Genomic DNA, 13,897 nt, shown 5'->3' with positions numbered 1-13,897 from the left:
GTGAATAAACAGCAAGAACTTCTCCACTTGACCACACGGGAATTTAGAGTGTTGTGCAATGAAAAAAACAGTGTGTTGTGTTTAGGATTTAAAGTTGTGAGAGAAAGGACTTGATAGAAAAAAAATTTCACGTAAATAGACTTGTTTGTTTTGACTTTGGAAAATTATATGAATGGGAAAAGTTAAAGTGCAACACTTAGTAAGTTACAATGGGGCCTTATTTAGACAAGAGAGCACACTGTGAAGAGAATGGACTTCTGTGTGTTACTAAGTTCAGTGCAAGACTTCAGTAACAGTTTACTGCAAGTGCTTCAGGAAATTGTTCTTACTGTCAGAGTCTGAGAGGAGGCGGTTATTCATCGAGGTGGCCAGGGACTTGCTGTAAGTAGCCAGAATGTTTCATACTGTACTTTTTTCCGTACTATACTTACCTCATTTCACTCTTTAATGTCCTTTATTGGTGTGAATAGGGTGTTAGTAGCTATGCATGTGAAGTAGGAATGTGTTTTTCTGAGTTAGGCTAGGTCAGGGTCCATAAGTACCAGAATGTTTATTAATGTATGAACATACTTTTAAACCTTCATTTTATATTTCTTTTGCATTTATTTCAGTCATTTATGTGCCTTATTGGTGTGATTTGGGTCTTAAATAGGTGCTATGCATGTCCAGAGGAAGTTGTATAGGTGTTTCTCTGAGTTAGGGTCCTTAAGTACAAGTCCATAAGCTGGGGCCCAATATCCGGACAGAACCAATATCCGGACCTACCTGTGGCTCTATTACGTCGGATATTGGAGTGATTACTGTATATAGATAGATAGATAGATATTATATATAGATAGATAGATAGATTATATATATATATATATATATATATATATATATATATACTCTATATATATACAGTAATCCCCGTACTACCGGATGCCCAGTTACCGGACATTTTGGTCCTGGGATCCAATATTCCCAAAATGGGCCAAGAACCACAAAAAATAAGAAAAAATCTGACTTTTTCCCGCTTGTAATTTGAACTTGGTGCGTGCGGTGCGGGCCAGCTGTGTTTTGGTGCGTCATTCCGCCGCCGTCTGCTAGAGCGCCCCTGCATCCTCCCCATCTACCGACTGTCTCTCGTAGTGTGGGCATGCTCGTCGTTGTGACCGCGAATGTGCTCGCTTTTGTGGTTGTGCCTTACCTGTTGCAGGCTCTCCTACTGCTGTCCTGCCTCTTATTAGTGTGTGTGATGATGGCCCCGCCACCTGAGAAGAGAAGACAGTGGTTTTGACTCTGGAGAAGAAGAGGGAGATATTGGACAAGGTGGTTGCGGGATGGTCTTCCTCATGCATCCGTCGTGAATTCAACCTGGCCCAATCTACTTTGTTTGATATCAAGAGATCCCGAGACAGACTCATGCAATACACGGCTGACTTCTTGTCGAAAAGCAAACGCAACGTGGAGAGGAAGATGATGTTTACTCCCAAGTATGCTGAAGTCGACCGCTCCACGTTGATTTGGTATCGATAGCAACATGCTGCTGGTGTGCTGGTGCGTGGCACGGAGCTGAAGGCTGCTGCTGAGAAATTCGCAAAGCTTCACGACGCCCTAGATTTCAAGGCATCCGAGGGTTGGCTCTTCGCGTTCAAGTTACGACATGGCCTTACCAACCTTAAGTCTCGTGGCGAAGCTTTGGACTCCAACGAGGATGGAGTAGAGGAGTTTCGGCACAAGGTGAAGCGCTTGATCAACAGGGAGGGCCTCACTCTCGGTCAAGTCTACAACGCTGACGAAACTGGTTTATTCTATCGCTCTTTGCCCACAAACACTCTAGCCGAGGAGGCGGAGAAGTATGTACGTGGCTGTAAGCTCTCCAAGCAACGGATATCTGCTTTGTGTTGTGCCAATGCTAGCGGCACGCGCCGGCATAAGCCCGTTATTGTTGGCCGTGCAAAGCAGCCTTAGTGTCTTCGTGGGGTGATGGATATCCTTCCTGTCGCCTGGTACCATTCCTTGAAGGCATGGTTCACTGTCCACATCTTCAAAGACTGGTTCCACCGCCATTTTGTCAAGGAGGTCATCCATTACCAGACAGAGAAACTGGGAATCCCACGCGACCAAGTAAAGGCCCTCCTCTTCGACAATGCACCTGCTCACCCATGCCACAAGGACTTGGTGGCCAAGAATGGCCGCATTAGGTGCATGTTTCTGCCACCTAATACTACTGCTCTCATCCAACCAGTGGACCAAGGAGTGATCGTGGTAACGAAGAGGCTGTACCTAAGGAAGTTCCTGGACGAGGTGATGGTTGTTCTCGAGGACGAGGACGAGTGCAGGGAGGGAGGGGACACACGAGGCCAGCGGACTTTGGAAAAATTTCGCCGCTACAACATCAAGTCTGCCATCTACAACTGGGCCAGTGCATGGAAGGAAATCCTTGTCAAGACTCTAGAGAATGGTTCGTCTCGTCTGCTTCTCGGAACGGATGTGGAGCACGATTTCCAAGGTTTTGACGTGGATGACTTCCATGCACATCTATGTGCGCATGGGGATGATGTTGATGTGGACGAAGTGCGTGAGTGGTTGGATGACGACGAGGGCGATCCTGGGTATCAGACTATGTCTGATATCGAGATCGCATCTTCAGTTGCAGGTGTCAGTACCCAGCTTGAAGATTCCGGCGAGGACGACGACAATGATGCGGACCCCTCTCAGCGTGACACCAGCCATCCCCAAGCTGAGCGCACTCCGGGAACTCGTAGAGTTCGTTCTGGACTACCTGGAACACCCGGACTGCGACAGGGAGATGGGGCCCTTGGGACTTGTGGAGGAAGTGCGTGCTTTCAGGCAGCGCATCATCAATCGTCAAAATCGTCGTTCTTTGCGTCAATCAACCATTGACAGCTTTTTCAGAGCTGTGACTCCCGCTGTGCCCAGCCCTGGCTCCACTCCATTGCCTCCCCAAGACAGGCCCTCATCCTCCGAGCCACAGCCCTGCACATCAGGCACGGTGGAGTCACCACTCAATGTGAGTTTGCGCCTCTCTTCGGCGTCGTCTGCAGTGGGTACTCCATCACCACAACCCAGCGACGCACCCCTAGGTCACCTGCATGTGCTACTGTCAGACTCTGACAGTGATTAAACGGCTAGAACTTCTTCACTAGACCACACGGGAATTTGCAATGTTGTGCGGTGAAAAAAAAACAGTGCATAGTGTTAAGAAATTAGAATTCTCAGTGAAAAGACACTGATTTTATAGACTTTCAATGTAACGTCAATAAACTAGAGTGTGTTATATTTAGAAAATGGATTTATGAGTGCAAAGACTTTAAATGCAGAGTGCGACACTTATTTCATTAACCCCTACACTGCGGGCATGTTTACCAATGTTTTGCGTCTCCCGTGGGGTTATTCGGGCTCCGACAGACCCTCAAAAAATATTTGCCAAAAATCAGTTATTAGTCCTAGAATATTAAAATACATATGCTTATGGCACATACCTTCAGCTTTCTCCTGGAATGTTTGTTGAGCCTTCGTCAGTTACCGTAGGACTTGTGGAGACCTCTGAAGTTGGGTAACGAAGTCTCCACTTTACACTTCCCGACAATCCGTAATATGATTACCACAGCCAGATATTAACACTATAAACACTACTCTATGATTTTCAAGTAGTTTGGGATCCATACTCCAAAAAAAACCCACTGTGAAAGCAATGGAAATTACGAGCGCGTCTGAGCGTCGCACTTGCGCTAGTTCACTCTTGGTACTCTGTCATTTATTATTCATAAAACCCCTCACACTTTATATTTCTAACACTATATCACACTTATATATATCTGGAGTCTTTCTCCATAAGTTTCCTTCAGTAGTATTAGTTTATTGTCACTGAAGTAATTCAATTTTTCTTTCAGTAAAATACGTAGAGAGCCACGGATTCACTTTCACTGTTATAACATAAATTATTTGTACTTATATTCTTATATTACTAATTACTTACATTACTATTTACATTTTCTATTCTATTTTCAACATTTACTTTTCCATTTTACTTACACTATGTTATTCACTGCCACTTTCAGTAAGATAAAACTATAATACACTGTTCAATCATATGTACTGAACATCCATTGCTTTCACTTGCTATTTACACATTATTTACACATTATTCTCCTTTCACACTTGCACTGTTAGAACTGCTTCTGGCTGTGGTAATCAAAGAAGCAGCTAACACAGAGGGGAACCTGGCACTCAGTGCACTGCCAAGAGGTGCGTTTGTGCTCAGATGTGCGGCGGGTGGTATGTGCACACACCTGACACCTGCGAATGGCAGCCTTCCTTTTCCCTGTGGCAGGCATAAGCTCAAGTCTGTGCTGATCCATATACGCCCTCTGCTCAAGTAGGTCGGGATGTGTTACTGGATGGCGCCTTGGAGTTGCTGCTGTCACCCTACCATATCTTTCCAGCAGCTGCTGGACACAAGTCCTGGCGAACAACCTCAGGGAGAAGGACTTGGGTGGCTTGACCTACATCTTGTACAGGATGAAGGCGTTCAGCATCCTCATATCTATGAGATGCAGAAAAACTTTCCTATACCACCTAGTATTCTTCCTGAGGCAGTCAATCTCACCAATCATCATGTCGGACTTGTCCACCAGCCGCATGTTGATATTGTAGTCCAACACAGCATCAGGTTTCATCACAGGTTCGCCTGTCCTACGGTCGACCTTCCCATTGTCTGTCATCTCCCCCTTATGTACGGTGGTGAGCATGTGCACGACCCTCTTGTCATGCCACCATATTGCCAGCATCTTTTCAGACTTGTGTAGGTGCACATCTCCTCACTGTGAGGTTCCTGCCTCTGGGAATTTGGGGAAGTGGGCACGATTACTTTTGACAGTGCCGCAGGAGCCAATGCCGTGGTCAGAAAGGTATTTGGCAAGTTTTGGTGCTGTATAGTAGTTGTCTGTATACAGCACATGATTCCCACCAAAATACTTTTCAAGGAGCACTTTCACTACACAGCCTGAGAAGCCAAGGAGGTGTGTTTTATCCAGATCGACAGTGCTGGCTGAATAAATGACGAAGTCAAGGATGTACCCCGTCTTACAGTCGCACAGTACAAAGAACTTAATTCCAAAGCGATGGCGTTTGCTTGGAATGTACTGAACAAACCGAAGTCATCCTCTGAACAAAACCAAGGATTCATCAATGACAACCTTCTGAAAGTGGTGGAAGAATGTCATAAACTTATCCTTCATTCTGCTCAGAATCTTCCGGATTTTCCAGAGTGGGTCGGTTTGGGAAGGTACATCGTTGTCGGCAAAGTGCAGGTTTCCCATGATGTTCCGGAAGCGATCTCTGGCCATGTACTTATTGAAGGTGGGTGAGGGTAGTAAGGGGTCCATGGACCAGTATTCTTCCAACTCATGCTTCTTGGAGTGTGGCATGAGAAGCATGAGGGCAAAGAACACATACAGCTCCTGCACTCCCAGCATGGACCACTGTTGCATCTTGGCTGCACCTGTACCACTTGCAGCACGTTGTGATTCATACCTGTTGGTCTCATCACATATGTGCTGCATGACTTTGTCATTTAGGAAGGCCAAAAGGTAGTCCACACACTCAGCATTATTGTCAATAGTGAAGGCAGGCTGAACTCTTGAGGAGCTCTCATCAAATACTAAATGTTCAGGCACAAAATCTGACCCTTCCGTCCATGCGAAGGCGTCCAGGATTCCCTGTCGTGGCTGTGTAGGGCGGGTGGTGGTGGTGGTGGTGGTGGTGGTGGTGGTGGTGGTTGGTTGTGAGGCAGATTTATCTCGTTCAAGGTCACTCGCACTGACCCTGGGTTGCCGTACAGCACTAGCAGCCCTTACCCTACTAACAACTCTACTTTTCAAAGTCCTGGATTTACCTCTTCCTCTACAGCCTGCCTTTACTATTGATGCTGGTGGTGACTCCGACGATGAAGACTCCGGAGATAACTCAGCCGACGATGAGGAAGAAATGAGTGAAGTGGGGCTTGGGGAACGGGGAGGTGAATGCATTCGGGACTCATGGCGGGCTGGGTCACGCGGGGGCATTGTTCTGGGGCTAACACGCTGCCTTTTCACTCCCTTCCCAAATTCCTTGCCTTGCTGCACTAACGGCTTCTTTCCCTTGGAGCTAGAGACTACTTCCGACACTGAAGCACTCGTAATAGCACTTTCTGGCACGATAACCTCACCCGGCTCATCACACGATTCACCTGAATCGTCAAAATCACTGTCCATCATCACCATGGACAATTCTGCAAGTTCACGTGCCACTGCAGAGTCACTAAGTCCTTTCCTGCTTCCCTCACTACTTTTCTTAGGGGTAGAGGTCACGGGGCCCTTTGCAATGGGCGCAGAAGCGGCAGGAATGGTGGGGCGCGAGTGCGACATGGTTTCACTACAGCGGAGGACAAGGAACTAAATGCTGCGGCTTATCTGAGAAGGAAAGGGTTGACAATGACACTGAGGCTGACTGCTGCCAACTTACATGATAATTTTTTATAGGTAGAAAGTCTCAGCAATACATAAAGAAATAGGTAGTTCCAGGTGAATGTAAATGTCACTTAGGCTTCTCCCTTCCTTTCTGATATATATTTTTATTACAGACATCGATTACAAGGCGTAATTCAAAGGGGAAATTACTGTGGTAATGTAGCGAATGAATGCACGTGAGGTGTTGTCAGGTGATAATTAGCCAATTCCTGGTGTATAACACTATCACTTACCTAATTTTTTTTTGGCATATATTATTTTGTGTAAGTATAGGGCATAGGGCTTATTTCAATGGATGAAATCTGTGGAAAAATCCGGGGGAAATTTGCGTAGTGCAGCGCGGCGTGGGAGGTGAGAGGACAGGGTAATGGAGGGCAGGTAGGGAGGGGAGTCACGAAGGGGGTAAAATCGCTAAAATGTCAACAATGGATGGGAGTACAGATGAGATTTGGAGTGCTGACTAGTGTTGGACATTGGCAGTACTGATAGATGATACAAGCCACCACTTGAGAGCCCGGGATAATTCAAAATAACACAGAATCACAAAAGTGACGCCCCGCGGTATGATCCATTGTGGCCAAGCATCACGAAAGTGATGCCCCGCGGTTAAGGTACAATGGAGCGCAAGTAAGACAAAAGTGCGCAGTGTTAAGAGAATGGGATTCTGAGTGCAAATGACTAAGTTCAGTGCCAGACTTCATGTACAGTGTACTGCAAGTGCCTCAGGAACTCCTTCTTACTGTCAGAGTCTGAGAGGAGGCAGGTTATTCATCGAGATGGCCAGGGACTTGCTGTAAGTACCCAGAATGTTTCATATTGTACTGTGTTTTCCATACTGTACTTACCTCTAACACCTCATTTCACTCTTTTATGGTCCTTATTGGTGTGAATGAGAGGGGACAGCATCTTGAAACATTGTAGATGATACGGTATTGTTATGTGAAGGCAAAGAGAGACAGCAAGGCTTGGTGAATGAGTTTGGGAAAGTATCTAAGAACAGAATCTAAAGGTGAATGTAGGGATGAGTAAAGTTGTGATCTTTCTTTGCAGATGATATGGTACTGTTATGTGAAGACGATGAGTTTGGGAAAGTATCTAAGAAACAGAGTCTAAAGGTGAATGTAGGGATGAGTAAAGTTGTGATCTTGAAGAGAAATGAAGTCACTGAATGCACAGTGAGGATGGATGGTGAGGAAATGGAAAATCTGAGTTCAAGTACTTGGGTAATGTGATGAATGAGGAGAGCACTGGAAATGAAATCTTTAAGAGGAGCACAGGGAGCTGTATGGAGAGAGAGGCTGACAAATGAGGAAGTGGTGTGAAGATGGATGTGATTAAATGTGTTAGGAGGAATGCACTGAGATGGTTTTGCCATGTGGTGAGGATGGAAAACGAGAGACTAACAAGAAGACTGTATGTGAGTGAGGTGGAGGTGGGAAGAGTGAAGGGGAGACTGAGGATGAGGTGGAGGGATGGAATGGAGAGGTATATGAGAGAGGGGGTGTAAGCTGGGGGGAGGGCAGAGAAATGGTAGAGGTCAGGGCAACATGGAGGCGATTTGTTTGTGGCCACTCCTTTCAGGATTTGGGCGTCCGGCTGTAGATAGATAAGATCCAGAGGTGTTGCCTTAGTTTCCAGGGGAACACCCCCATGGTTGGAAAAACACATGTCATCGGCTGAGGAATGAGTTTTGAGAGAGGGAGTCATATGATTAGAATAAGAATAGTGTAGTAGAGAGCAATCCTACATACAGTACAGTACTTATTAATGGATGGTGTATGATATGCACTTCTCTAATATGGCACCAGGTGAATTGTTTCTGAGAATCACAGTTGATCATGTCACATTTAGAAGCTTACTGAATGAATTTCATGCTTTGTTACTTTTGCATAAGACAATGCAATATGTTGTTTTATTGTTTATTTCAGTATTATGTATACAGTTCTTCCATTATCACATTGCACCAGGTTGTCTTCTATTTTAGAACAAAAATCAAATATAGCATATCTAATAACTCTATGGTGATCATAGCTGATAATGCTGCATTCTTCCTTACAACTATCTGTATGTGGAATAATGAAATAAAATGTATTTGTGAGATGTGGGCCTGTAGATTCACCATCAGGATTTCAGGTTGATATTACAGACTCTGTATTACTGCTGGATGCTTTATTGGGAGCTTACATGTTACACCCGCAGAGTGTACTTGATCTCTAACTCTCATACAATCTATCAGGGCACAGGTGGAGAGTTTCCTTTGTGTATGTTGCCTAATGTCATGACTACACTGTTTACAGCTGGAACTGTCTCTCCAGCAGAAGTTGCAAGAGGTCTGCTGGTCTCAGCCTGATGCAGGAAGTTTGCAAATGAATCATCAACAAAACATCTGTTTACTTATATGTACATATTAAAATTCATCGTTTTGACTCTTTATTTTGTTTTTATAGACCTATTTTTACAGTGCATATTTTGCTTTCATTTACCCATATGTACCATACAGCTTTTGTCATGACATGGTGTAGGGCAACACCCTAAATTTATTCTTGGATCCACCCCTGTTTACAGGTTATGTTGAAAGACTGTGTTGTGATACTCTGGTGCATGTGGTGAGTAAATGTGGCATGGTGGTTGCATTGCAGTGTGGGCAACGTGATTTGTTTGTGAGCTGTATTTTGCATTGGTACTGTAGCAGTGTGCCTGAGCGAGTTCAATGGTGGAAGGAAGCATGGTAGGGCTAGAAGGTGGTGGGCTAGGTATGGTAAATGAGTGTGTGAGAAAGGAAAGTAAGGTAGCTTTTGAGCCTAAGAAACTGACTAGTGATTGAGCTAGCTGGCTGGCTGGATTGTGTGCAGAGTGCATGACCAAGGTTTGGCACCCCTTTCTAACTAGACTTTGTCAGATGGGTGAGTAGAAAGCTACCTGTGGATTTGTTTTTCTCCCCATCAGAAGGAGCCAGGATTCTGTGGGCTTGAAGAATGGTGAATGAATTAATGGGACTGTGGCCTGCTTAGTTAGGCAAACTTTGGTTAGTGTCTTATTCTATCAGTTTTTTCTGGCTATTTTAGCTCTTTTGACTCTACCACATCCCCCCTCCTTGGTGGGGAAGGAGGCCTGGATGATGATGAAAATGATCATGAGTATGATGACAAATATGATTAATATGATGGTAATAAATATAATGATGATGGTGATGGTGGTGGCTGTGGCGGTGGCGAATGGTTTTCACTTTGCCATAACTGCTTCTCTTCACAGTATCTTTTTGTAGGTTTTCTTGATGTTCTCTTGAGTCTGCTGTACTATGTCTGCAAATTATTGGGTTAGGTTTGGTCAGGTAGCCCCTGACATAGATCAATGTAGGTCAGGTGTCTTAGAAAACATTTGATGATATCAAATATAGGCAAAAGTATCTGATGCACTTTTCTTTATATGTGATAGTTTCTCTTTTTTTTCCACTAGGCATCATCATCTGTTGAGGGACAGCAGCTGCAAAACCACCAGAACCCTAGCCAGTGGCTCCTTGTAAAAAAGTAGTAATAGCTTGGATCCTAGTCCATGCAGGGGAGGTGAAGCCACTCTGCTGCAGTGGTCACCCTTTATTACATGGAGTGTGTGTGTGTGTGTGTGTGTGTGTGTGTGTGTGTGCGTGCGTGCGTGCGTGCGTGCGCGCGCGCACCTAATTGTATCTTTACAGGAATGAGTCAAGCTCATACTGTCCTGTGTATTAAGCCACTTTCATCATGCATATCCTTAAATTTATGAATATTGGCATACACCATTTCATTCAGTAGTGCATTCCACTGATCAGTTGCCCTGTTTGGGAAAATGAATTTCCTTTTGTCTTTATCACCTCTCTTTTTATGTATTTTTTTGCAGTGTCCTCTTGCTGATGCTTCCCCGTAGATTATATATTCATTTATGTCTATTTTCTGTTTTGATGAGATGCATTTATATAGCATAATCATGTCTTATCTTTTCCTTCTCTCATGTAGTGTTGGTAGATTCAGTTTTTCTAGTCTTTCTTCGTAGCTTAGATCTCTTAAGCTTGGTACCCATCTTGTAGCTGCCCTTTGTACTTATTCAGTCATAACCGGTATGTGATATTTGAAATGATTCCAGACTGCTCCAGGGTTGGTCTGATGAATGATGTTATTATCTTTCTCAGCATATCTTCATTTATATATGCGAATGCTGTTCTCATATTAGCAAGTAATGTATACATATTACGTACCTTCTCACTGATGTGGTCAGCTGGAGATAGTCTGTTATTGATAATCACTCCTAGGTCCTTCTCCCTTTCTGATATGTGTAGGGTTGATCTTCCTAACTGATAATCCCAATCTGGTCTTTTCTCACCTTTATCAAACTTAATTACATGGCACTTGTCCGCATTAAATTCCATTTGCCATTTATTGCTCCATTCATGAAGCCTATTTAATTCGTCTTGTAGCTCTCTGCAAGAATCTGTGTTGGTAATTTTTCTGGGGTAGGGGGGTTTTCAAGAATACTCCCCCAGTATCCCTGCTTGTCGTAAAAGGCGACTAAAAGGGTTGGCGGAGGGTTAGTGCCCCTCCCCGGAAAACAACTAACTAAAAAAACAAACAAGAAGCCTCGGACAAGGACTGACCAAACGTTGACGACCCAGGACCGGACAAAGGACTTGGTAATGTGTACATGGAATGTAAGAGGAGCGAATGATGAGGTGAAAGAGAGAGAGATTGTCCAGGTGCTTGAGGATGCGAAAGTGGATGTATGTGGAATAACTGAAACAAAATGGAGAGGAGAAAGTGTGAGAGAATGGGAGTATGGATGGGGTATATGTGCAGGAGTAGATGAGAATGAGAGGGCAAAGGAAGGAGTGTGTATAGTTGTGAGTAAAAGATGGAAGAAGAGCATAAGACAGTATGGATCAGTTGGGTCAAGGATTGTGTGGGTAAAGTTGAAAGTTGGAATACAAATGTGGGCGATTGTGTGTGTGTATGCGCCAACGCAAGATCGTGCTAGAAGAGTGAGAGAAGAGTTCTGGACAAATGTGGAAGTGTGCATGGAAAAGTTTGGAAGGAATGAGAGAGTGTTTTTGATCGGTGATATGAATGGTAAAGTTGGTAATGTGAAGGTGGATGGAATAGTTGGTGAGTGGGGTGTGCCTGCTGAGATAGATGAGAATGGGAGTGCGTTAGTGGACATCTGTGCTGGGAGGGGGTTGGTAATAGCCAATACCCTCTTCAGGCATAAAATGATCCACAGGTATACATGGCGAGTGATGAGAAGGGTGGGTGGTGAACTGAATGAAAGGAAGGCAATGATTGATTATGTGTGTGTGGATGAAAGGATGCGAAGATGTATATTGGATGCAAGAGTTTATAGAGGTTGGGGGAGTGGCCTTTCTGACCACTACTTGGTGGTGGCCAGAATTAGGATGCAAGTAAGATGGAGGAACAGAAGAAGGGAAAGACGAGAGGAAGGAGTAGTTGCAAGGAGAGTGGAAAGGTTACAAGAGGATGAGAAAAAGGCAGAGTATAAGAGAGAAGTGGAGGAACGATTGGGCAAATATGAATTGGAGCAGATGGGAGGCATGGAAGGTGTGTGTAAGATATTTACAGAAGAAATATGTGCAGCATGTGATGTGGTGTGTGGAAGGAAGAGAAGACGGAGGGGGTGCAAGGAACAGCGTGGTGGACTGAAGAGGTGAAACAGGCTGTGGCACAAAGAAGAAAGCATACAATGAATGGATGAGAAATAGGGGCGTGGAAGAAGTTGAGAGGCAGAAGAGAGTTATATGTGGAAAGGAAGAGAGAGGTGAAAAGATTAGTAAGAGAGAGTAAGAAGAGAGTGGATCAGGAATTTGGAAGGAATTTGAGTGTAAAGTGGAGGGACTGTAAGAAAATGTTCTGGAGAGAAGTGAAAAGAGTAAGACAGGGTGGAAGTGAAGTTAGCAGGGGAGTGAAAGATAAACATGGTAGATTACTAGTGGAGAAGGGAGAAAAAGTGAGCAGATGGAGAGAACACTTTAAGGAATTGTTGAACGTAGAGGATGGAAGTAATGCGAGTATAAGTGGCTGGGGAATGGCTGGGAGAAGGAGGGAGGTGAGAAGACAGGTAGAAATCAGTAGGATAGAGGTTGTGGAAGCAATGAAGAAAGTTAAATCGGGGAAAGCCCCAGGAATTGATGGAGTGTGTGGTGAGATGCTGAAGCATGGGGGAGAGATAGTAGTAGAATGGATGTGGAAGATGTGCAGATTGGCCTGGGAGGAAGGTAGAGTCCCGGAGGATTGGAAGTCAGGTATAATTATTCCCTTGTACAAAGGAAAAGGGGAAAAAGAAGTGTGTGGTAATCATAGGGGCATTTGTCTTCTTAGTATAATAGGAAAAGTGTATGGTAGGATACTTATAGACAGAGTTAGAGAAAGAACAGAGAAATTAGTTGGAGAAGAACAGGGAGGCTTTAGGAAGGAAGAGGTTGTGTAGATCAGATATTCATTCTTAGATCTTTAGTGGAAAAGTTTCTAGAGAAGGGAAAGAAGTTGTATGCGGCTTTCATGGATTTGGAGAAAGCATATGACAGGGTGGATAGACAAGGATTGTGGAAAGTGTTAAGAATATATGGAGTAGATGGGAAGTTGTTGAATGCTGTGAAGAGTATGTATGATGGTGCTAAGGCTGCAGTGCGTGTGGATGGTGAACTAAGTGAATTTTCTCTTTGAAAGTTGGTTTGAAACAGGGATGTGTCATGTCTCCATGGTTGTTCAATCTGTACATGGATGGGGTAATAAAAGAGGTACAAGGTAGGGTAGTGGATGTTGGAGTGGCCCTGGTGAGAGAGGATAGTGTTTGGAAACTCCCTGTACTGTTGTTTGCAGATGATACTGTGTTGTTGAGTGAAGATGATGGGAGCTGCAAGGCTTGGTTGATGAGTTTGAGAGAGTGTGTAAGAAACGGAACCTAAAGGTGAATGTTGGGAAGAGTAAAGTGATGGTCTTTGAGAGAGGTGAAGTCAGTGAATGTATAGCGAGGTTGGATGGTGAGGAATTGGAAAATGTGAGTACGTTTAAGTATTTGGGTAGTGTGATGAGTAAGGATGGAGGTTTGGAGGGTGAAGTGCTTGAAAGGGTACAGCAGGGAAGAAAGGTTGCTGGTTCCTTGAAAGCAGTGATAGAAAACAGGGAAGTGAGCATGGAAGTAAAAAAGTTACTACATGACAGTATTGTGATACCAACTCTAACATACGGAAGTGAAGCTTGGACGTTGTTGGAAGGACACAAGTCAAGAGTGAGAGCAGTGGAAATGAGTTATTTAAGAGGAGCTTGTGGAGTCACGTGGAGAGACAGGCTGACGAATGAGGATATAAAGGAGCGTTGTGGTGTTGATGTGGATGTGATAGGAAG

At 44.4% G+C, this 13,897-nt stretch overlaps 1 protein-coding gene across 7 annotated transcripts in view; it reads left to right on the top strand.

Annotated features, from left to right (window-relative positions):
- Positions 1-9,990, top strand: part of mRpS34 (mitochondrial ribosomal protein S34) — a 200,617-nt gene extending 190,627 nt beyond the window's left edge. For 6 of the 7 annotated variants that reach the window (XM_080276007.1, XM_080276003.1, XM_080276004.1 and 3 more), the window contains exon 5: positions 8,813-8,944. The gene's annotated coding sequence lies outside the window, so the exon portion shown is untranslated. Of the gene's footprint in view, positions 1-8,812; positions 8,945-9,971 lie in introns of those variants that run through there. The other variant, XM_080276002.1, reaches the window with a different exon arrangement.
- The last annotated feature ends 3,907 nt before the right edge of the window (positions 9,991-13,897 follow it).

This window comes from Coenobita brevimanus, chromosome 63 (assembly GCF_032717465.1).
Source record: "Coenobita brevimanus isolate Jiangsu-jjx chromosome 63, ASM3271746v2, whole genome shotgun sequence".
Classification (NCBI taxonomy): domain Eukaryota; kingdom Metazoa; phylum Arthropoda; class Malacostraca; order Decapoda; family Coenobitidae; genus Coenobita; species Coenobita brevimanus.
The sequence above is the reverse complement of the archived record's forward strand: the minus strand, read 5'-3'. Positions and strand labels throughout refer to the sequence as shown.